The sequence below is a fragment of the Equus caballus genome, chromosome 9 (assembly GCF_041296265.1).
Source record: "Equus caballus isolate H_3958 breed thoroughbred chromosome 9, TB-T2T, whole genome shotgun sequence".
In the NCBI taxonomy this organism is placed as follows: Eukaryota; Metazoa; Chordata; class Mammalia; order Perissodactyla; family Equidae; genus Equus; species Equus caballus.
In genome coordinates this window covers 62,549,915-62,574,366 of record NC_091692.1, presented here as the reverse complement: position 1 = coordinate 62,574,366, position 24,452 = coordinate 62,549,915, and the positions used below count along the sequence as shown (strand labels likewise).

At 41.6% G+C, this 24,452-nt stretch overlaps 1 protein-coding gene and 1 long non-coding RNA gene across 12 annotated transcripts in view; one reads left to right on the top strand and one right to left on the bottom strand.

Annotated features, from left to right (window-relative positions):
- NCALD (neurocalcin delta) overlaps positions 1–24,452 on the top strand; it is a 389,505-nt gene that overhangs the window by 317,578 nt on the left and 47,475 nt on the right. The gene's annotated exons all lie outside the window — the stretch shown is intronic.
- Positions 763–21,053, bottom strand: LOC111774995 (uncharacterized). The gene is made up of 3 exons (XR_002810412.2): positions 17,558–21,053; positions 12,985–13,051; positions 763–1,161 (listed from the first exon to the last, which is right to left on the bottom strand). It is a non-coding gene; the product is annotated as an uncharacterized lncRNA (long non-coding RNA).

Sequence of the window (24,452 nt, the reverse complement as noted above, 5' to 3'; positions counted from 1 at the left end):
ATGCTGGTCAACTTCCAACTTTAAAAGCCCAATCCATTGCTCTTTGGAAAAGAACTCTCTTCGTCCTCTGGCCCTCAAAACAGCCTAGGGATTAATGCTAAGAACTGACCAAGAGGCCATTAACCGCTCCATCACCATCCTCACCAGGAAGATTACTTTGTTAAAGTCACGAAGTGTCTTGTAAAAGGCACAAAACTAAATTATGCTGCAGGGTGACAAAAAGATACTGACTTTGAGATACTGTGAAAAAAGAAAATGTCCCACTGAAATCACATTAAATCATGTAGATTTAAGGAATGAACTTTCTTATTGTGGTAAAAAAAATATCTAACTAAAATTAACCATTTTAACCATTTTTAAACGTACAATTCAGTGGCATTAAGTAAATTCACATTGTGGTGCAGCCATCCCCACCACCCATCTCCTGAACTTCTTCATCTTCCCAGACTGAAATGCTATACCCTTGAACACTAACTCCCATTCTCCCCTCCCCTTCAGGCCCTGGCAACAACCATTTTACTTTCTTTAAACAGGGACATTTTAAGGAAGTTTAAAATAAACCTAAAGTTCCTCTTTCTCTTGCATAAGCTCTTTAATTAATAAAGTCCCTGTTAAAAGTCCTGAAATAATTGGAAGTTTCTCAGGTTTACACAAGTGGACAAAGTTTACGCAGGGTTCTATGATACAGAGACTTCAGACATACAACAGAGATGATGAGTTGAAACATGTATTCCAAACCACCTACTTAAACCATATTCAGTACAATTTTTTAAAAAAATTTATTGAGATGATGATAGTTTACAACCTTGTGAAATTTCAGTTGTAATTATTGTTTGTCAGTCATGTTGTAGGTGCACCACTTCACCTTTTGTGTCCTCCCCCACCCCCCTTCCCCTGGTGGCCACTAATCTGTTCTCTTTGTCTACATGTTTAACTTCCACATGTGAGTGGAGTCATACAGAGATTGTCTTTCTCTATCTGGCTTATTTCACTTAACATAATTCCCTCAAGGTCCATCCATGTTGTTGTGAATGGGATGATTTTATTCTTTTTTATGGCTGAGTAGTATTCCATTGTATATATATACCATATCTTCTTTATCCAATCATCAGTTGATGGGCACTTTAGGTTGCTTCCACATCTTGGCTATTGTAAATAATGCTGCAATGAACATAAAGGTGCATCAGTACAGTTTTTATATAATCACTCAGCTCACCACCTTGCTTGTCAAAAAGAAAGCCATTGAACTTGAGACTTTCTGATCCCAGTAATAACTTCAAATAATCTTATATTAGTCTTCTATTAATACTTATTTTAAGTAATTTAAGTATAGAATCAATATATGTTCACGATAGAACATTTGGAAAATACAGAAGAAAATAAACATCACTCAATATTCTACAGCCTAAATTAACTATTATTAATGTTTTTTAAAATATTAATATTTTAATATAATATAATTTAATTTTAAAATAATATATTTTAAAAAGCATTGTATTTTGTTTTACTTTACTTCAACAGAAGAAAAAGAACTCTGAAATGAACCTGAGGATTTGAACTTCAGATAACTGTTTCTTTAAAGCAGGAATTGTTGGCTTCTAACTAAATTGGCTTGCCAGTTAAAAATTGAAAACCAATCAAACATTGAGACATTGGGAATCAACATTTTAAAAAAACTCTTATCTGTTATAGGGTATAGGTTTATATTTTCAGTTAGAGAAGCTGACTGTCTTATGAAGATCAGAAAAGACCTTGGAGAATCAAACAAAAATACCTTTGGGGAAAAACTAGTTTTTAAACAGAGTTCAAAACTTAATCCCACCTGTAGGAAGGTTCTGGAAAAAACTAGTTAAAAAGGATAATCTGTAAGGAACATAGTCCGTCAAATCACAAACCACTTTCAGAAAGAAAAATAAATCATAGAGTTATTTTCCCCAGTGGCTTGGAACTCACAGAGAATTTAGAGAAATTCACCATATTTATTGACCCTTTCCCTCGACCGTAGATGCTTAACTTTATTTGCTTCAGACCCTAGTGTTTTTTATATTCCATTAATTGTTTAAATACAAACTGTAGTTTAGTTTGCTTTATATTTAGACCATAATTGCCCATTATGTATATTTGTCTTTCTAGAGTGTCTAATTCTCTTTCTCTCCTCTGGTTGACCTAGAGGAACTGAAATCTTTAGTACATATGTGGCATGTCATAGTTTACTTCTTGATTCTTAGGTATCCAGTTTGTCACGAGAATTTGTTGCTCGTTGAAGATGTTCTTCACCAAGCACTCTGACCTACTATTCTAATTTGGACTAAGTATAGGCTGTTATACTAGGATTTCTTTTCATCACAACTGGATTATTTTCATTGTTTCCAGGTCTACCTATTTCTTAGATTCATTTTCAATTTTGCTAGAGTATATTTTTGAGTTGTTTTTTCAAAATGGCAGAAGAAGGGCTCAGTCCTTGTAGATCTTCATTTTGCCGTCATAATTGAAAAATAGATTCAAAATAGCTTTCCATCACAATTTTACAGGCTTGGTTCCACTGTCTCCTAGCAATCTAAAAAGGAGATAAGAAGTCTGCTGCCATCTTTATTTTGATTCCTTTATAGGTAGCTTCTCCCCAACCCCATGAGTTTTCAGAATTTTCTCTTTGTACTTGGAGAGCATGAATTTCACCAAGAAGTATTCCGGTATGTCTTTTTTCATGATTCCTCTTCAGGCCTTTTAATCTGAAGGCTCAACTTTTGTTCAGCTGAGGAAAATATCCTTCCACATTTCTTTGAAATGTTTATCTTCCCTGTCTGTTTTCTCTTCCGATAACTCTCATTATTGATAAGATATTATGTCTTTTAGCTCAAAGAGATGTTAGATTTCTTGAATCTCTCCTCTATGTTCTCTCGTATCCTCTCTTTTCCCTTTTATGTACGTTCAACAGGACTCTTCATCCTCAGGACTCCACCCAGGCCTCACCTCCGCTAGGAAGTCCTCCTAACTTCCCCAGTACTCCTGCATAATACAAACCCGGATTGTAACACTAACCACACTGTCCTACAATTTCCTATTTGTCTCTTCCATTAAACTCTAAGTTCCCCAAAGGTAAACAAGGCACCTTTTTTCATGTCCGCATTCTCGGTGCACTCCACAGGGGCTGGCGTGTGCTGGGTGCCCAGTGCAGGCTGAGTAACTGAGTAACTGAATGAATGAATAGGGAATGAACAAGCTTGATGTTGACCTTGGAAACAGGTGTATTGTCTTTTCTCGCTGAAAATGAGGCCACTGACTTCCTGATTATTCAAAAGAAGCTTTGGGGAATGGTGTTGTGGGCAGAAGGAACAGTATGGGCAAAGGCTCAAAGGCAAACTGGGGTGAGACTTTGCTGGGGGACTGGTGGAGGTTTTCCCCAGAGGGTTGTAGATTGTTGGCTCATCCAGACACAATCTCTAATCTCCGCCGTGTCCATTGAGCTGAGTAGCAGTCCGATGAGTGGGTTCTTCGATTTGTGCCAGTTCAGCAAGTGCAGGTCTAATTAGAAGGTTGTATTTTAGTAGAAACACTGGTGCCTCAATTCTATAGGTGTCAATAGAGGCTCCGTCATGGTTCTTTATAATCATGACTTGAAACCTACACCAGTCTTTTTTTCAAGTTCACATTAAAGGATCTGCTTACACTTGTATTAGGTATCACTAATAGTATTGAGCCCTCACTTCACAGGAACATAATGAAGCCACAGACAGCTCAGAGTGGAGCTTTCCAGTCATCCCTGGGCTCCTGTAGACCTGCTGGAAATTGGTGAGGCATAAGCACCTCAGTTACAGGACTCTGCCCCTCCCGTGATGGCTGGACAGACCGTCCTTGCTCAAATACCTCTGACTCCAATCACCACCTGAAAGTCCTCCCCAGAGGTCTGAATGCCTCGCCTCCTATTTCTGGTAACTTAATAAAAAGCTACTAGTTGTCAGGAGCAAGTAGCTTCTCAATCCCTGGTTAATTAAAATGAATCTTTTAATTTTGAGACATGTTATTCTATCTACATAGCAGGTAGATAAATACTCAATAAATACTTGCCAAATGGGTGAAAGAATGAATGAAACATTCAAAGAGAGATTGGGTTTGCCTTTTCTGAAATTAGAATTAAGGAGCACATTTGCTGGAAATTATCCCAGGTAAGGGTAGGGATCTGCTTTTGATGGCAGGCCATTTACTCTTTCGAGGTTAGCCATTTTCAGTCCCATCATGTACCACACACATCATCCATCTCTTGTCTTTGAGGATAATTCATTCCAGGATTTAGATGTCACTGCAGACATCTTGGTAGGGCCGTTTTATTTGTCTATAACAGAGGATTGTCTGGGGATGTGCTGTTCCACGTGGGCTTGCTCCTCACCTGCTGAGGCAGAGACCCTGACTCAAAGGACATGTTCATCACACCCCCAACTTCTCAGTAGAGAATTGGGCCTGTTTTTAAGAGTGAAGCTCTGTGGCCGCCAGCAGTCTGGTGTTAGATGTAGGACAGTATAAAGCAGACATTCCCAGTTGTCTGACTCAGGAGCCGCCTTGGCAATCATCAGTGAAATGCCGGGCCATGCTATTAAGAAAATGAGGTCTGGGAATGCCAAGAGTATGAAGTGACTGGCAAAAAGGGACATATTTTTGGCAGCCCTCACAGTAGTTAGAGCTGGAGACATAAGGAGAGAAATGACCACACGAAGATGACACAGGAAGAGAAGCTGAAGTCGTCTCATTATTCAAAGTCACAGTTGGATGGAACCTGCAGGGTCAGTGGAGGGGAGCACCAGCCCCAACAGACCCCCAAGGGCTATTGGTTGGAATCTTCCCAGGAGCCTGAGAGGGGAGGTGCACGTCTAAACACAGGCCTCCAACCCCTGGGGTCAGAGTCACAGCAGTGTGGTTAAAAGATGCAGATTCCTGAGGCTGAATTCCCAAATTTGGAATCAGAATCAGTAGGGGTGGGCTGGGGATCTCACTCTTTACAAAACTTCCCAGGTGATTCTTAACTCACACCGACTAAACCTTGTGAGGCACTGCACCTCTTAATCTTCTCACTCTACAAGGATCTCTTGCTGTGGACAGATCGCCTAGCGCCAGGAACTTCAGCCGACCATGTGGCTGGTCAGCACAGAACATGAGGAGGCAAGTTCTGTGCCCTTGCATTTAACAAGTGATTCTAGAATACAAGCACTGCTTTCGGACTCAAAAGTAATTCTGGCCTTTCAGGGTCAGTAAGTTATGAAGTCACAATCTGCACCTTCGACCCAACACAACCACCTATCATCACTAAAAACTCCTGGTGTGGACATATGCCATTGGTCACAAGGAGATCTGATGCAAATAGGAAGTCATCAGCTCAGATCACTACCACAACTAGAAAACAACTCCAAGTTCCTTATTTGTGAGGAGCAACCTAAGGATGGGGTAATTCACAAAGCTCACAACAGAACCTAAAGATCTTTTAATTCAGGTCGTCAAATTTAGCAAATAAAAATATAAGACACCAGTTAAATTTGAGTTTCAGATAAACGTTGAATCTTTTTTTTTTAGTATAAGTATGTCCCACAATGTATTTGGGATATACTTATGCTAAAACATTATTGGCTGTTTATCTGAAATTCAGATTTAACTGAGTGTCCTGTATTTTATCTGGCAGCCCTACCCCTAAGTTAATTTAGGGACACTTCCCAAAAGATCGAGGCTGTAAACTTGGATATCTGGTCATCATAAGTTGGCCAGAGTAGAGGGCAGAGGGCATGCCCTATTATCTTCGCCTTCCATAGAAAGCCTAGCGTAGCACTCAGCTTATAATAGGTACACAGGGAGTCAGTGTTAAATGGTTCTTATTCAAAGGAGGCTAACTGTGGTGCTTGTCACCTGGAAGTTGTAGGAGGGGGGACCCTGGCTAGCAGAACTGACATGCCACTGGTAGACCTCCTCAAATCCATGGTGGTGAGTGCCTCCACCCTGACTCGCTGCCCATGCCCTGCATCACTTGTGAGATGAGATGGTGATGGCAGAGGCTGAAAATTGTATCTTGCAACCTAAATGTGTCTCTTTCTCTTAGAGCTCTTTCTAGCTTCATGGGAGTAAACTTCACTTCAAATATCATGAGTTAATATAAAGGTTTTATAAATTAAATCACATTTCCCCACTGGTTAATATGATCATTTTAGAGCTATATCTCCATTTTGGATTGATTTTTTCTCCCCAAGGGCTATAAGTTAATGATCTCTGCACAGGGGCCTATGCACAAGCTATTTCAAGAAAGCTTTGTACAGTGGAAGAACTCTTTGGTTATTTCTTTCATTATAGGTTCCTACTTTCTTTAATTTGGGGAACACCTGTTTCCAGGAAATAGTTTGTCAACAAGACAGCACTGGCTTTGTGAGAGTGTGCCAAAGAACCTTCAAGATATTGTGTTTTTTTCTTTTGATTTATTTTCCCAAATTGCTGTCCAGGGGAAAGATATGAATGGGAGGAAAGAGTAGCAGCTGTCTATTGGTAATTAGTGAGGCTGTGCTGTCTGCTTCATTGCCTTCCACTCTGGCTCCTTATTTACAATTATTGGGGCTTTCTTGGCAATATTTAAGATGCATATCATTCAAATCCCTTTGCTGGTCATAGAAGCATTTTAACTTTGCCTAAGTAGTACCCCATGGCCATCTGAATTAGTCATTTCTCCTTACCCGCCTATGAGGTAAGTTAGTATTAATCCCTCTTTACTGGGTGAGAAAACCAAACCCCAAAGAAGTTGATTCTGACCCAAGAGAACATGGTAATCAGAGTCAGATCCATGATTCTTAAACCTCTTTCCTCCTCTGAGTAAGCACATTCGTCATCTCTCTCCAGCCTCAGTGAGATGTACAAAGACCAAAATCTAGAAAACGTGTTTCCGTTTACTCAGCTAGCGCTATGTTTAGGAAACAAGCATTCAACCCTAGTCTCCCGTAGGAATCGCTTGGAGAGCTTTAATAGAATGCCAGGGCTGGGTCCCACTCCCGGGAATTCTGAGTCATTTGGTTTGTACTGCGGCCTGGGCATAAGTTTTTTGTTTAAAAAAAGAAAGCTTCCATGATGCTTATGTGCAGGGAAGGTTGAGAATGCTGATCCAGGCAAAGTAAGCAGGGGCTCACAGAGCGCCGAAGTTCCTAATCTGGCCCAACAGTCTCCCCCACTACGTCTCCGTCGTCTTACCGTTAGAGCCTCCGCATATGGAGCCTCTGGGGACATATACATTTAGCCTGGGTTAAAGCATTTTGTTACCAGAAAGGGAACATTAGCACAGAGTGGTTTGCCAGTTAGCTCTAGTAGAAATATATCACTCTGACGGAGGGATAGGGCAAGGAGAACAAACCCAACCGGTGATGGAGGAGTGGTGTTGGGAACTCAGGGCTGCCCCAGGATCATGACCTTAAGGGAGTGGCCTGGCCCCTGGCAGTAGTTCCTGAGGGTGAATAGGTTGCTCTTGATAAGGGGAAAAATCAAGGGAGGCTTATTGGTTCAGAGCAGCATGCAGGTCTGAGGTCAGACTGCCTGGGTTCACATCCCAGCTCTATCACTTAAGCTCTGTGACCTTGGGCAAGTTACTACCTCTCACATGATCAGTTTCTTAATTTGGAAAACAGAAGTAAAAATTGCAACCACCTCATCATTTCTTGGGGCAATGGAATGAGCTAACAGACGAGATGATACATCAGTGCCTCCTCGCCTTTCCAGGGTCACTGGATCACTGCTAAGTTCTCTTGATTAAAATGGGGATGGACCTTTACCATCTCCTTCAAAGTAACTAATTCTAACAAGGAAATACAAAATTAGATTTAAGGTAGTGAGTCATGTGTTGACTTAGAAGCAAGAGATTTCATGGATAAAACCTTACAAGGGAGCCCCTTGGCCTCCGAGTTGTAGGGTAAAGCTGTGGGCCCCAGGGTCAGGCTATGTCCTTGGACCAAAGAACGAGAACAGGCACCAGGAAGCCAAGTGGGGTTTGACAAGATGTGGCTCTAAGAGCACAGAGAACTACCAAAGTCAGAGGTTATGGAGCCAGCTCCCAAGAAAAGCCATGACCCAGACACCAGGGAAGGCACCAAGGCTGAAGGAAGTGGTTTCAGGACTAGCCTTCTAAAGCTATTGGGAAGCAGAGGGCTCCTTTGTTCTGCCTCCTTGGAGAGTGGCTTAAGCCTAGAAAGTCACGGAAGTGAGTGTCTTAGCAGGCCATTCGAACAAGTGTGTGTGCTTCTAGGAAAATGCGGTTTCTAAATCACAGCCCTCTGACTCTGCTCTAAGATTGGACCTATCAGCAATTCTCACAGCGGGAACCACAGAAATCTGGTTCAATAGGATGTTCCACGGTAAACATAGTTGCTGGGTGAATGAAATTTAGCTTGTTTCTTGGTTGGAGGACTTTTCAGTGCTTTTAATTTGCTTATAAATGTCTAAGATAAGGATATGGTAAGATATGTTTCCCAAACTAATTTGACCATGGAACCTTTTCTTCTTGAGAAGAATCCCCAACTCCTACGCCTCTTTTGCCATCTTAACTCCTAGAGCTTCTGCTGTAAAGCCCCGTCCTCACTTCTTAGGGGTGTGTAGAACCTTCTGTGGCATGTGGCTTCATTCCCAGGTCCCTACCACTCAGGTAGAAGTAGAAGGTGAAGCTGTAAATTGTATGAGGGCAGCGCTCATGCCTGTCCTGTTCATCTTCTCTCTGACACTTAGTTGGGACTCAAATAGTGCCTATTTGTGGAGGGATTGTTCATTGAATGAATGAAACTCCAGCTGCTACCAGAGGTAGTGCCTTGGGAGTTCAGGGTTAAAGACTCCATCAACCCACTCTTTTGGGGGGAAGTGTTTTCTGAGGTTGTTTTGTATAGGACTAAGGATCAGGAGATGTGAGCTCCAGTCCTAACTTGGTGCCTTTCTTTTTCACCAGTCCAAAACGACCTCATAATAATCCTGCCCATCTCTCTTCAAAACAGGCATGGAAATAGTTTGCAAAAATTAAACTCTCCACAAATATAAAATGTAGTCTTAATGACTCCTTTAGGAAGTAGACCCATCTATTAATGTTCTGCTAGGCCTTTGAGTATCTAGTCTGATTCTTTCTGAATATCTACACATAGGCAATAGAGGCTGGCCTCAAGCAGGTTTGGTAACCACAGGCTTTGCAAATTTAAATGGGGAAGAGAGATGGAACGGGAATGGGCTATTGCTATTTTATTTGACTGTTTTATTGTGGGTAATGCTTATTTTAAGCAGTTTCCCAAATAAGTAAAGCTTTTCTTCTATGCTTTGTGTTACTGCATCCCCGGAATGATGCATTTTTATGAGAATTTTCACCCACCCCAGCCCATCCCCTTGCTCATCTGGAGGTACCATGATGCTAGAGTGGTTCGCTGCTAAAACTCTGCAGAGGGTCGCATCAGACATGGTGCAACCAATGCACTGCCTCATGTGGGAGCCAGGCCTTGTTATTGCTTGTGGGTTTCACCCATCTGCGCTTACACCATAGCAGTTCACTTTTTATTTTTATTTTTTGGAAGGAGTGAGTACAAGGAGAGCAACTCTGATGGGGAGGAATTGGGACTTAGATCAGATCCACAGCTACAATGACTAGGAAAGAGAGCTCATCTGTCCAAACTCTGTGCATTGTAAGTTATGTTTGATTTGGGGGTTAAATTTAAAACTTAGTACCACACATGATAATGTATAAAAATATAGTGACCATGTTTTCTTAACCCTGAATCGTAAAACAGTCTAAAGATTTTATCTGTTTTTTAAACATTTATGTGAACAGTCTTCAACCGGCATAAGGATTAAACCACATTTAGTTTTAGATTAAACAAATCACTGTGTTGAAAATGAAATTATTTGAAATCATGACTTTTGGGAAATCTGGACTGTGGCTGTCCCTGCTCTGTGCCTTGGAAGTTCATGCCGTTTGCCAAGTGGGTCAAGAATCCCCATTGTCCCAGATGACAGCTGGCACACATAGACAAGCCACTTGCTCTAACTTTTTTTTTTCTGGTAAAGAAATAGCAATTATTTGCCAGCCTACTTCTTCTTTGCAGGAAAGCAAAAAGGCATTTACATAGTGAATCTGGCATTTTTAATCATTTATTCAGTGTAAATTGTTACTTCAGAGAGTAAGAAGAGCCTGTTTAAAAGGAGACCATAGGTATGGGGAAAATCCAGAAAAACATAATAATTACAATAATTTTGGCTAATGAGTATAACACCAGGTCTAGATGATATTTCCTAAGGGAGTTAGTCTAGTGTGCTGGGCATATTCAGCTGTTTGGAACACTCAATTGGAGAAATGAATGATATAAGAAAACCAACTAAGGTTTCTTTGGCTATTCCAAAGCAGTCTAGTATCTGCACAGAAACATGGGTTATTGTTGTGTCCAGCTGGAAAGCACAGGGACACACAGCAGCTTTTCCAAAAACCAAAGCTTTCTCTCTGAATGTATGGCCACAAAGGATGCATTTCTGGGATCTGATGTTTCCTGGCTTATTCAAATAACAGTGACAATGTTAGGAACCTTCCAGGGCTGCAGGACTCTTCTTCATGCTCAATGACAAGGACAACAAAAGCCTCATCACTCTGCTAATGATCTTTGCTTCTGTTTAAATTCTATTCCTGGACTGCTAGCTCTTCCATCAATGTTTGTCTGCTTTCCATTCAGTCTGGCCAGCATTATCCAGAGTCCTATGAAGGTAAGTGGCTCAGCCTTGGTTAATTAGGTTATTTGATATTTTTTCTCCATGGTGGGTAATTTTGTTTGAGATTTCACAGTGCTTCTAAATTTATATATCTAAACAAACAGGGACATCCATTTCTTCAAGTCATTTATTAGAGTCAAAATTAGAAAGAGTTTTGAACTTTTGTACAATTGAGTTGATGAAAGTTGCTATTGTAGTTGGGTGCTGAAAATGCTCACAAGTGTCTCAGCAAACAAGGGAATTTGCATTTACTTCCACTCACGCCTGCCTGTTTTAGATTTGTAAAGCTGGCGGTCAGTTAGAGGATAGCCTGCCTACGTTATTTTCCAAAGCAAAGAAAATAGCCTTCTGCTCTTAGGTTTTGGGAATATCTAAAGCTGCAATGCAGTGTTCACTTCAAAGCTCACAGGTAGTATGTTATAATTCATTTTCTTTATGAAGGGGGAGAACCAGATCAATCAGGATATCACTAAGGGGCCGTTTGAAATACCAGGAAACACTAATCTTATGGATTTAAACAAATTTGGCATGAGACTTGAAGTTTAATTCTGGACAATGTTGTTATAAGATACTTGGGATATGGACATTGTATTAGTTTCCTATAGCTGTAACAAATCAGCACAAGGTTAGTGGCCTGAAACAACAAATTTATTATCTTATAGTTCTGGAGGTCAGAAGCCTAAAATGGGTCAGCAGGGCAAAGTGCTCTTCCAGAAGCTCTAGGAGACAACCTGTTTCCTTGCCTTTCCTAGCTTCTACAGGTTGCCCGCATCACTCAGACCTCTGCCTGTGTTGTCACAGCTTCTCCTCCGTCTCTAATGCTCCTGCCTCCCTCTTATGAGGACCCTTTTCTTTGTGATAACATTCGTCCACCTGTCTAATCCAGGATAGCCTTTCCATCTCAAGATTCTTGACTTAATCGCATCTGCAAAGTCTCTTTTGCCATATAAGGTAAAATTCACAGGTTTCTGGGATTAGGATATGGACATTTTGGGGACCCATTATTTTGCCTACCACAGATAAATTAATATAGCCTTTTTAATCAGTCTTCTCATTGGCCTCCTGCAAAGCTGAAGGAGTTAATTATAGACACAGTCTGCAGGGGTGTGCTGTGCATTTGACGTGCCGTCCTGCTCCAATGAGGAGAAGTCCTGCTGTGGAATCTGCTCTGTCCGAGGGACACTGCCAGGAGGCACCAAATTGATGTTTGTTCCTTTTTCACCAAAGTCTTGCAAGTGTGATGGGAAGCTTACTACACAGAATTAAATGTTGTGTGGTAGTATTCTTAATTCCAGGGCTCTGGAATAAAGCAGTTCAAATACCAAGCCTGTCCCTTACTTACTATATAATGTTGCATAAGTTTCTTATCTTAATTAAACTTCAATTTCTGTATCTGAAAAACAGAGATGGTAACTTCCAGAATTGCTGTGAAATTACAAAAATAAAATGTGCAGAGTGCTTGGCACATGCCTGGCAGATGGTTGTTGCCCAGTGAGTGGTGGTGGTGGCCTGTCCTTGCTCTGGGCTGCCGAGTACACCAGAGGTAAATGGACACGGGCAGGGCAGAGAGCACTGGGAGTGCAGAGAGCTGCAGGTTGAGCCAAAGACCAAAGCCACTCCAGTGTTAGCAAAGTAGGCAGGCCACCAGCATCCTGCAAAGGAAACGGAATTCTGCTCTTACACTGCACTCGCAGCAATTGCAGTCTGAGAACTTGGTAATGAGATCTAGGAATGGGAAGGCAAACCTCAGCATGGAATGGTATGGATCATGACCTTCTCAATATCTTCTAGGAGACAGGTTGGGATCTGGAGGAGAGGAGCCCAGATCTGTTCAGTCCAATGGCAGTCCCCTTAGCTATGCTGGCTAGGACTGACTCCGGAGCCTTTGTAACATTTACAGCTGCATAAATCATCCTTTGCTTGCTGACTTACTCCTAAGTAATGAATAATACCATCTTATCCCAGAGTGTGGCTTCAGCTTTATTCTCAATAATCTACTTTACTGTCGTCCTAAATCCTGATTTTAAAAACCTTCTCCAGATGTTGTCATATATGTGAATCTGACCAAGAGCATCCTACCCACTAAAAGCACCAATGTTTGTTGAATATTTCCTCTATGTTAGTCATTGCAAGTGCTGTCTAAAATGCATTTTATTACTTATTCCTTATAATAATTCTATTATACTTTTAGTAGATTTTACAGATGACAAAACTGAGACTTCCAAAGACTGAGTAACTTGCCATACTTACAGAAGTTGTAAGTGGTGGAGCCAGGAATCCAACAGATCTTTCTGTCTCCAAGCCTCAGATTCTAGCACTTAAATGGAGAGAAAAAAACAAGTGAAAATAAAATAATGTGAGGAAAAACAACTAAAAAAAGTCCAAAAATGGGGAAGAATGACTTGCAGAACTATATGTAGATTATGATTAGATTTTTGTAAACTAAATAGGAATGTATATATATTATATATATATATAGTTTTTAAACTTTTTTTGAAACTGATGAAAGTTATGGTCCCTTTTCCTTAAAAATGCATACATATACATTGCACACAAAATTTCACACACAACTTGGAGAAGTTCAAGTGGGCGACTTCTAATATATATGTATTACGTGTAGAGAAAAATCTGGAAGGATATACAGCAAATTGTTAATCATACTCTTTGAGGGATGGGACTTTAAAATGTTTTTCATGTTACCCTTTATGTTCTCCTGTGTTGGTTGAATTTGTTTTCAACGAACATGTATTATTTCTGCAATCAAGAAAAAATTTTAAGGTTGTAAATGAAGTCCAAATGTTTCCAATTTAAAATGGAATTTACTGCTTATTTTTCTCCTGATGACCAGGCTTCTAATGTTTTCCCGTGTCATAACCCAAAGATGATGGATAGACCTCTGAAAAAATTTAAAGAACGCTTTTGTGATGCACTAAATGTGGGCTATTTTTTACAAAAAGAAACTTTCCCTGAAAGTTAAGAATAACTGGAAATAAGGAGGTGTGGAGGGGGTGGGGTGGAAACAGTAAAGAGCTTTTCTGAAAGCATTATCAGTGTTCTACACTAGAAACAAGATACGTGCATGGTACTTTTGGTGGAGTTCTTTATGTGAGAATTAAAGGGACCTTTATGACAGTAATGTCTACTCTATAAGAACTGAACGTAAGTGACGTTGATGCTACACTGCAGAGGAGAGGAGCGAAGCATATTGTAGTAGAGATCTGTATGCTAAGCAACTATCCTCGGGCTATCGTTTGAAATGACCTCTTAATCCTCATTTCAAGTCAGTCTGGCACTAATTGAAATGGCTGTTTCCAGGGCGCCCTATGCTTAGCTGAGGGAGTTTCCGTAAGCTCTTCACCTGCTCACTCTTGCTGTCCCTGGAGTTGAGGCGTCAGGATCATCATTTTACATCGTAACGCTGAGTTTGGAAGACAGTTTCTCTCCTCATTCCTACCCCCTGCCCCTCATATACACCCCACGTCTCTTCATGCACAGAAGTTCCATATAGCTTTGTAATCAAATCTTATTCTGAATGTGAACAAAAATTCCAGGAGCCTCTTACTTTTCACTAAGAAAAAAAAAATTTTGTCATGCATTTGTTAAAAGGAATCTGTAATGTTGCAGCCTGATTTAGTCTTGGTGTGATAGATATTTGTACATGTTGGGATTTGACACTAGCCGGAGACCTGAGGAGTTCTCATTCCCGGGAGAGCGGTGAGCCCCTTCCCACAGCATCCCATCTCCAGAACAGCGCCCCCTTCAGTTTAATGCAGCAACTGCAGGAGCAGCAAATCTTGAAGCTCCTTGTATCCATACCAGTGTGCTAAGAGTGTGGTAAGAACGGACAGGACTTCTTTCCACTGCCCTTCCCAGTTGCCCTTCCACACTACTGTTTGTTCCTCTCCTGGATGTGATATGAGGGCCATTTGCATGGAGTGCTATGTCCAGAAAGCCGTGTAAGGATATCACCCCTCCTTCCTAAAGTTTGGGACCAGAAAAGGAGACAAATCTCTTTGCACACTGCTCTGCACAACTAGGAGCTTCCTACACACCCTGATGAAAATCCCGCCAGTTGCATTTGCCTGGTGCCTTCTCAGGGCTGATCTCCCTGCGGGAGGCAGGCTCCGTCATGGGAGGCAGTAAATATACTGTTGTAGTTAAGAGTCCCTGCCTCCAAGTTAGAACAACCTGCCTTTAAATCCTGATACAGTCACTTACTGACTGGGGTTTTCTAAAGTTTCTCACTTTCTCTTAACATCTGTTTCCTTGCATGAAAGATAGAGGTATTAATATCTGCATCACAAAACCATTAGAAGGATTAAATGCGGTTCACCTGGAAAGCACCTAGCACTACAGTGAAGTCCTCTGTAAATGGCAGCTAATGATATTATGAACACACTGTTAGCTCTCTCATGAAAAAGAAAATTTTTCTTTTGACCCCCCCCCCTTCCCTGCCAACAGCTGTCCTGTTTTCTTACACCTCTTTTGAGCAAAGCTCTTCCAAAGAGGGCACATGCTCACTGTCTCCAACTTCCCTCCTCACTTTTGCTCCTAAACCCACTCCAGTGGGCTTTGGCCCCACCTCCCCAATGCTACTTTTCTGGTCAAGGTCACTGGCAGCCCTTGTGTTGCTCAACGTAATGGCATTTACTACCGGCAGCTACCAACCAGCAGCATTTGTAGAGATCACTCCTTCCTCCGTGATATGATTGTCCCCCTGTCTTCAGGACAACACTCTTCCCTGGTTTCCACGTCTCTCAGTGGCTGCTCCTTCTCAGTCTCTGTGGCTGAGGTCCCTGATCTTTAGACATTGCAAAGACCCAGGACTCAGTAACTGTTCCTCTTTCTTTCAATATTTATTCCCTCGATGATCCCACCCAGTCTTCTGGCTTTAAATACCGTCTTTGCCAGCGATTCCCAAATATGTATTACCAGCCCTAAACTCAGTCCCAAATTCCAGACCCTTATCCAACTCCTACTGGACTCCCCACTTGAATATCTAATAGGCATCTCAAGCACTGTGCATTAGTCAGGGTTCTCCAGAGAAACGGAACCAAGAGAATGTGTGTATGTATGTATGTATGTATGTATTATTATAAGGATTATTGATACAGGCAATTCCCAAGATCTCCAGGGTGAGCCAACAAGCTGGAGACCCAGGAGAGCTGATGGTTTTGTTCCAGCCTGAGGCCAAAGGCCTGAGAACCAGGAGAGCTAATGGTTTAGTTCTTGTCTGAAGACCAGTAGCCTCAAGACCCAGGAAGAGCTGGTGTTTCAGTTTGAGTCTAAAGGCAGGAAAAAAGTCCACGTCCCAGTTCGAAGGCAGTCAAGCAGGAAGAATTCTCTCTCACTTGGGAGAGAATCAGCCTTCTTGTTCTATGCAGGCCTTCAATTGATCGGATGAGGACCGCCCACGTTAGGGAGGGCAGCCTGCTCTACTCAGTCTACTGATTCAACTGTTAATTTCACCCAAAAGCACCCTCACAGAAACACCCAGAGTAGTGTTTGACCAAATACCTGGGCACCTTGCAGCCCAGTCAGACTAACACAAAATTTACCAGCACACACAGCATGTCCAAAAGTTGGACTCTTGATCTTTTGGACGAAAGTTATTCTACCTACACTCACTTTCTCCTGTCATTGGTTGGCAACTGCATCCTTCTACTTTGTCTCAAGCCAAAAATCTTGGAGTCGTTCTTGACTCCTCTCTCCCCCTCACATCTCACATCCAACCTGTCAAAAAATTTTGTTTACTCTACCTTCTAAATACATCCAGAATTCAACCACAGCTTGCCACTTCCATTTCTTCTATCCTAACATGAGCCACAAATCATTGGGTGAGTACCATATTTAAAACTGCTGCCACCAGTACTCCTCTTTGCTCTAATTTTATCCATTGTGCTTCTCATTCTGACTGTCACTTTTCTGTCTGCCTCAGGTAGAATGGCTAGAACAGTGCCTGATACATTGTATGCATGCAATAAATGTTTGTTGGATGAATTGCTATTGCAGAGATGAGGAAACCGAAGCTTAAAGGAATTAAGTGATTTGCTAAGGGACACAGCTAGTAAGTAGTAAAGCTATTTTTTTTTTTTTAAAGATTGGCACCTGAGCTAACAACTGTTGCCAATCTTCTTTTTTTTTCTGCTTTTTTTCCCCTAATTCCCCCAGTACATAGTTGTATATTTTAGTTGTGAATCCTTCTAGTTGTGGCATGTGGGACACCACCTCAGCGTGGCCTGATGAGTGGTGCCACGTCCGTGCCCAGGATCCGAACCTGTGAAACCCTGGGCCGTGGAAGTGGAGCACGCGGACTTAACCACTCGGCCACAGGGCCGGCCCATGTAAAGCTATTCTAAACCAGCACTTAACAGAGTGACAGGCAAGGAGTGCTAACGTTAGGTAAATTTCTACACCACTGTTGTTGGGCATCTATTTTCCATTTTTTTGTTAAAAGTAGACCTTATCCAGATAGCAGTGTCTGTAGAGCAGGGATAATATATACGATTATGCTTGACCATAGGAAAAGGTTTATTCTCCTATTCATTATCTCTAGGCCTTTTAGTCACCTGATAAAATCCCCTTGTTGTGAAAATATTTTCACCCTTCAGACACTAATAGATTAATGTTATGTTCCCCATGCTGTTTTTTAGCTCTTAAGAAGCCACACATCACTTTGGAGCTTTCCTTATAAATTAATCCTTTTATCTTCTTATAATCCTTATAATAGTATTAAATTATTTCACAAGAGCAAAATGGAATTTTTATTAACTATTTCTTTGTATACGGAGAGCAAATATACAAATATGAGGTGAGCACTTACACTGCATGGGCTCCGTTGATGAGCTTGAAGAAACAACGAGGTTTCCAGAAACTCCTGGTCTGTTAGGGGAAATGTGTATATATTAGTTGGGATATTGATTCAGCTGCTTTAGCAGAGACTAAGTAACAGTGGCTTAAACAAGATAGAAGTGTTCTCTCTCTCTCTCGCTGGCTGATAAGCAATCAAGGGAGAGGAGATGGTCTCCCAAGTTCCTCTGTGGCTCCTCCCATGTTGTTGCTCCACCAGCTCTTCCTGTGTTGTTCTCGTCCAGATGAGAGGATTTGGCTCACACTGCCACATCCACATCTAGGCCCTGGAAAGGAGGGAGGAGGAAAATGAGCAAGTGGTTTCCTTTTAGAGATATGACCCAGAAGTTGCACATGTCACTTCTGCTCACATCCCATTGGACAAAACTTAGTCACACGACCATAATTAAGACAAGCCAAGAAACATAGTCTATAGGGGAGGTGCATGCCCAAGTTGGGGGATTGTATTACTAAAAGGAAGGAGGGGTTGACTGTTTGGAGACAAACAAATGTCCCTGCTTGGCCGTATCTGTAAATATTTCTGTCGCCCTCAACTAAATAATAAGGTCTTAAAGGGCAGGGCAGAGCAGTATCTTACATTCTCAGCACTGTGCACATTGTGAGTGTTCAATAAATATCTGTTGATTGGGTGACTTGGTTAATGCAGTTTCATCCAAGAGATTTGCAGAGAGTTTTTATTATAATGCCCAAACAAATACTATTGCATCCCAGGGTAAATAGTGCAGGAGAATAAATGTCAAAGGACAACGAGGTCATAGAGAGGTTCTCTGTACACTTACACACCCTTTCAGTCTGCTCTAGAGAGGCCTCCTGTAGTAAAACAGATGCAAAAGATAGACTCGGACTAGATGAGTTCCTGTTCCAGCTAACCGGCTGCTTCATTAATGCACCCAGAGGTTAAGCTACTGCTCCAGCAAATTTGCTGACCTAATTTTGGAACTAAAAGCCGGAGGTAAGTGTGGTTTCATGGCGTACTGCATTCCTTTCTTAATTCATCATGCTTCATGGGAACCAGGATCCCAGACTTCCCCTCCCCCGTGTAGCAGTCAGGCTGGTAGAATTGTTCTCTCTAGTCTATAAGGAAATGAAAACGGATCCTGCTGGAGGAAGTAAATAGAGCAGCAGTAAAGCGTCTCTCCCTCTGAATCTGAACATCTGTTGAAACTTTTCACAGCTCCCATGAGGAAGGGCACAGAACACAGGGCTTCAAGCCCTAAAGGAAAAACCTCATCCACTTGCACTCTGCTAACTGGCAGTGTAGGATCATTTGAGCTGAACTGGCCCTGGATTTATCTTTTTGATGCTTTTGAAGGAAGGCCAAGCTGTGTAAATATGATAAACAAGAGTATTAAAGGGTGATGTTTATCATATCCATGAGAGCAAACCTTTACAGGACTTAACTTCATGAACTATTGAATTTGGATGACTCCTGTGATGCCAAATGACATACATGTTCAATAGCAGAGGGCACAACCACACCTCAGTTTGAAATTATGGTTAAGATAAACTTGAGTTGCTCTATGGACTTGAAAGAAACAGCTATGCTCTATGGTTTTGGAATTTCACTAATGCAAACTGACCTTTCTTCATTTATCCAAATTAGCAAGGAGTTTGCTGCATCTGGTTAAGAGGGGCAGGCACCCTCCCGGAACCTCAGCTGTCCCTAATCCAGATGTCAGTTTGCTTTTGCTTTAGGATGAGTGGAGGTTCCCTTCCCCCTCAAGTGGTCATCAGTCCTTCCCAGAATATTCAGCAGTATGGCCTTTGGCCAATCTTTTTCTTCTAGTGTGGAAGGCGCCTAGTAGCTGGCTGCTCAGCTGGGCCCCCAGCTGGCTTTTGTTTCCAGCTGCTTTGGAGCCCACTGGCCTGGAGGTAAAGCTGCAGTGATAAGCATTGTAAAAATAAAGTCGATTGCTGGCCGGGCCAGCCAAGCAATGTGGGAGGAGTGGAGAATCCAGGCTATGTGTTCTTGGCATGACAAATTGTCAGTATCTGAGGTGTTCCACTGGGATAAGTGGGATGAGATGTTCTCTAACCAGGGCTAATCTGTGTATTACCAGTCAGTAGCTCTTGAAGAATCATGTCAGGACCAGGCTAATAGGACTGGAGCCATAATCTTGGGCCAGCTCATTTACTGGCCACCATCTTGTCTTGACTAACCTCTTGGGGTCTGGTATGGCCTTGGAAACTCAGCATTGGAATGCAGGAGTGGCTGTCCTTTGTGGAATTACTAAGGGAGAGTAAGTATTGGGCATTGTTTAATCAGGGACAAGGTCAGCCTCTGCTCCCATGTGCCCTACTGATGATACATTTTTAGCCAACACTCTGAGCATCAAATATTGCTACCCGTGTCAAGCTTTGGGTGTGGCTGCACATTTTCCCATTTTTCATACAAGGGAAGGAAATAATAGTGACTGTAGACCAGGAAATTCAGCCTGGTAACCTGAAATTTTGGTGATGTTTTTTCTGGTCTTCTTTGGGGATGTACGTCTAGGTTTGTGGCTCCCTGCTCCTTGCTCTCCAAAATTCTTTGTTTTATGGCTGAACTGAAATAAGAGTAGAAAAGAGAACATTATTCTCCTGGCCCTGCGAGTAGGCAGGTCCCCAGGATATTCTCAAGACCTACCTGGAATTCAGATGAGAGCCCCTTCCAGAAAAAAAAAAAAAAAAAAAAAGGCATGTTTTCTTAATTGTTCTGCTTACAATTTCCCCTCTCTATGTACCAGGAGATTAAAGGCAAGTTTCACCCTCTCTCTCTCTCTCTCTCTCTTTCTCTTCCCCACTTCCTCCCTCCCTTGCCCCTCCCCTCTCCCTCAGTCCCCTTGTCTTTAAAGACATTGACAACTTTTCTGGCATGTTGCCTAGGCTTAGGAGAGAGAATCTTTGTAAAAATTTCTTCTAGTCATTGGCATGGAAGCACTGTATAAATCATCAAGACACTTTGTTATAAAACTTTTTCATTATCAACGTTCTCTACGTTTTCATTTTATGAATGCTTCTTTGTCTTCCAAAAAACCTTTCAGATTAAGCAAAGCTGTTATTGAAAATGTGGGAAGTTTCTGCTTGTATGCTTGGCTTGTTGAATTGCAGATGGTTGCTGTGTATATTACGATGCCAGGTTCCTATAGGTGAGTTAAAAATATTAATTTATGGAGTAGATTTGAGATGGAATTAGAGATTCAGCTTCCTTAATATCCAGTCGAGTCACTGGATTTGTTCTTTCTAGGTAAAAAAGCTCTGAGATCTACATGTGGCTCAACTACCTGATTCAAATTGGAATCAAGCTTTTTGCTATTATTGGGTGCACAGATTCAAATTCAACTACCAAAAAAAGTGCTTTGCACACCCTGTGTGCCAGCACTATGCTGAGCACTAGAGGTGCACAGATATATAGGAACCAGCCTTGCTATTGAGGTGTTCATAATCCCTACAGGGAACTTTCATCTGTCAACAATAACTGTCTTGTAATGTGGTGAGCACTATGGTAAAGATATGTACATAGAGCTAGACATATGGTGGGGGTTGGGGTGGGGTGGAAAGTGGTATACATGGTAAATAAGATCACCTGGTCTTTGATGGCAGCTGTATGGGGTTAAATCCTGGCTCCGCCATTATTAACTGGGTGAACAAGTGAGTGAATGAATGAATACCTAACTTTTGTTGTTAGTTTGGGATAAAAAGATATACTGGAATGGTACAGAATATGCTCAAGACAGCGTTTGACACCTAGAACATGCTCAGTGAATGATCGTTTGTAACTGGAGAGTAAGCAACTGATTCAGGCCTTATTTGATAGAAGACTGGGCAGTATGAGAAAGGGCAGTGGGGGCTGAGACCTCAGCAGAAGACACCTGGGGAGAGGTGAGAGCTCATGGTCGTTTAAGAAGGGCCTGCGCCTCTCTGTGGTTGGGGCAGGAGTGAGTGGAGAGAGGATCAAGAGCTTTAGAAAAGACAGGTTGGGGCCAGATTGTAAAGCGATTTGTAATGTCAGACTGAGAGATTAGACTTGACACTGAAGACAGTGGAGTGTTATTAGTGTTTGTGAGCAAGAAAGTGGCATAGAGAGATGTGCGTTTTAAAGAATAGCCTTTCTGATAGTTGTGTGGGGAATAGTCTGCAAGAGAGACTAGTTGGGAAGTGAGCACATTAGTGCAAGCAAGGAATTATGTTCACATTCACTCTATCAGGATTTGTCGAAGGCCTATTGTGTCTGCGCATTTTGCTAGAAACAAATGAACACAGAGTTTGGACAAGGGATGGAGAAAGGGAAACAATACAATAAATTTTTCTGAGATAGAATTGATAGAAACTAGTGACTAGCTGGAAGTGGGAGTCATGGAGAAGGCCAAGTGAAAAATAGTTTCATGGGAAAATGAGACCTTTCGGACTGTTGGAATTCAAAATACTTCATCAGAGTTAGGAAAGAAAGAAAAACAGCCACTTTTCTTCTTGCTCTTCTACTCCCCTCCTTATTCTTTGGGAAAAGAAATCGCAGGGACTAGTGATGGCAAGCCCTCTCTGAGCAGTTGGTCCAGCAGCTTTCTGAGGTCAGGTCACGTTCTTTATCAGCTTTCAGGGAGATAATGAAAACTGAGTGAACAGTCAGGAAGCAACGAACAGCTTTGGCCAATGTTCTCATGGCTCACCATAGTAGCTTGAATGTTCAACTAATTCTCTTTTTAAAAGAGAGACTAGCACTTGACTTTGGAAAGTTGTTTTCCTGTCAAAGGGGAAATGTTATGAGAGGTGATATTCAATAATGGAAAATATGAGGTTATTTGATGAGAGGTTGAGGACAGGATCTGAAGGCCATCTTAGGTAAACAGTAGGAGTGAGTGGTGATGTGTAAATATTGACATGGAACCTAGGAGGAAACAAGGAGAGGAAAATGGATTACAGCGTGAGATGGTTTCTTCTTACTGGAAAGTTGTTGTTAATGAAGGAAAAATAAAATCTTAAAGACAAGACAGAGACATATGAGACTGAGGAGGGAGCCACTATTATCTTTGACAGTGTTAATCTTTCCAGAAGTTATCAGCAACACCCTTATTGGAAAGATGGCCATGGGTACTGTGGAACAATTTATCACCAGAGATGGATAAGAGTCAATAACTTACATATTGCCTAGTAGAGATTCTGATAGGATAAACTTAATAATAATCAAGAAACAAAACACACTATGTGTAGTGTGGTTTTGAGCCAGATTCTTACCAGAATAATCTCATTCAGCCAGATTCTCTTGTCAGATGTATTTGTAGTTGGTGAGAACTGTTCCAGAAATTGGGATACAAGTGAAGTTGCATCTCTCTTATTTTTTAGTTAAATCTTGATAACACTCATTTGTCCTATTAGCAGGCAAGTCAGTATACCTCTCTTGATCTGATCGTTCCCCTTAATTTTTCAGCAATCTCCAGGGCTTATTCAGTTCAAAACTGGCCCTTGCCTTCCACATGCCTAGCCTAGATTGCTGATATCTCATGATCTACCCTGTACTTACTTCTCACCATCACACAGTGGTGATATAGAACACCGACTCTCTGCAGTCCAACAGTCATTGCTTTTCAATTGCTACAGGGAATCCTAGTTGGTCCTGCTAACCACTCAGACCAAGAGGATGTCCCAACCAAGAAGGTTCACCTATATGGCCACTTCTCAGGACACATTATTAAAGCCTCAGAATAAAGAGTCTTGAAACACCTTTCCGTAGACAGTAAGGCCCCCTAGTTCTTCATTTATACTTATAAATGAGGCCACTTCTGGTCTGATTCTCTCCCATTTGTCTTAATAAAAAAGAAGAGGGACAAAAATTTAATCTCTGATAAGGTCCCTTCTTATAAGACACCTCAATATGCATAGTGTGTTTAAGAATTGTTTTGCTTCTTATTCTCCCCACATCAGTCATGATTCCAGAGCTCAAAGGAGTTCAACCTGAGCTCAAAATGGCATTAACCTATTGGGAATTTCTTGTTGCCACCACTTTACATGTTTGCTGGTAAAAGAGTACTCTGGTTTACCGTATGGCCCCACATTCCCAAACATACACATATTTGCATATATGATATAGAGGACAAAATGTATGTGGTTAGGCACAAAGTGTTTGTTTTTTCCTACCTTGCTGTTTATAAAGGGGTGTTGATCTTTAGTTGAAAAGATTTTGGCCAAGAAAAGTAGCTAGACAGTAGCAGCAACGTTACAATGTATTTCCCTGGCTTTTCAAAACCTATGACCCCATTTCTGCTGGCAAGCCTTAGGATATGAGATGCAGGCCCTGATGCCTGAAGGGAAGCCAGTGCTACAAAGGAGAAGGGATTTTGAGAGAAAGGAGAGTATGGGATGAATGGTGGAGAAAAGAAGCGGTGAGGTGTGGTGGACACTGTGCATGGAAGCTCTCTGGGTTCCAGTGTTGAGTATGAACCTTCATGGCTGTTGGATCCATCTTTATCCAAAGGCGGCTATGCTGGGCATGGTTAAGTTCACGCACTCTGCTTTGGCGGCCCAGAGTTTCGCCGGTTTGGATCCTGGGTGCAGACATGGCACCACTCATCAAGCCAAGCTGAGGCGGTGTCCCACATGCCACAACTAGAAAGACCCACAGCTAAAAATACACAACTATGTACTGGGGGCCTTGGGGAGAAAAAGGAAAAGTAAAATCTTTATTCCAAAAAAAAAAGCTTGCATTTATTTAAAAAAAAAATACCCTATTAATAATAAAGCCAGGACAACAGGTATAAACCATTACAGGCAAACCAGGAGTTACGGTCATTCTAATCATGATAGATCTGTATTTTGAAGGTACTTTATTTAAAGATCAAGCTCTTAACTGTGAAAAATACATTATTCTAGTTGCT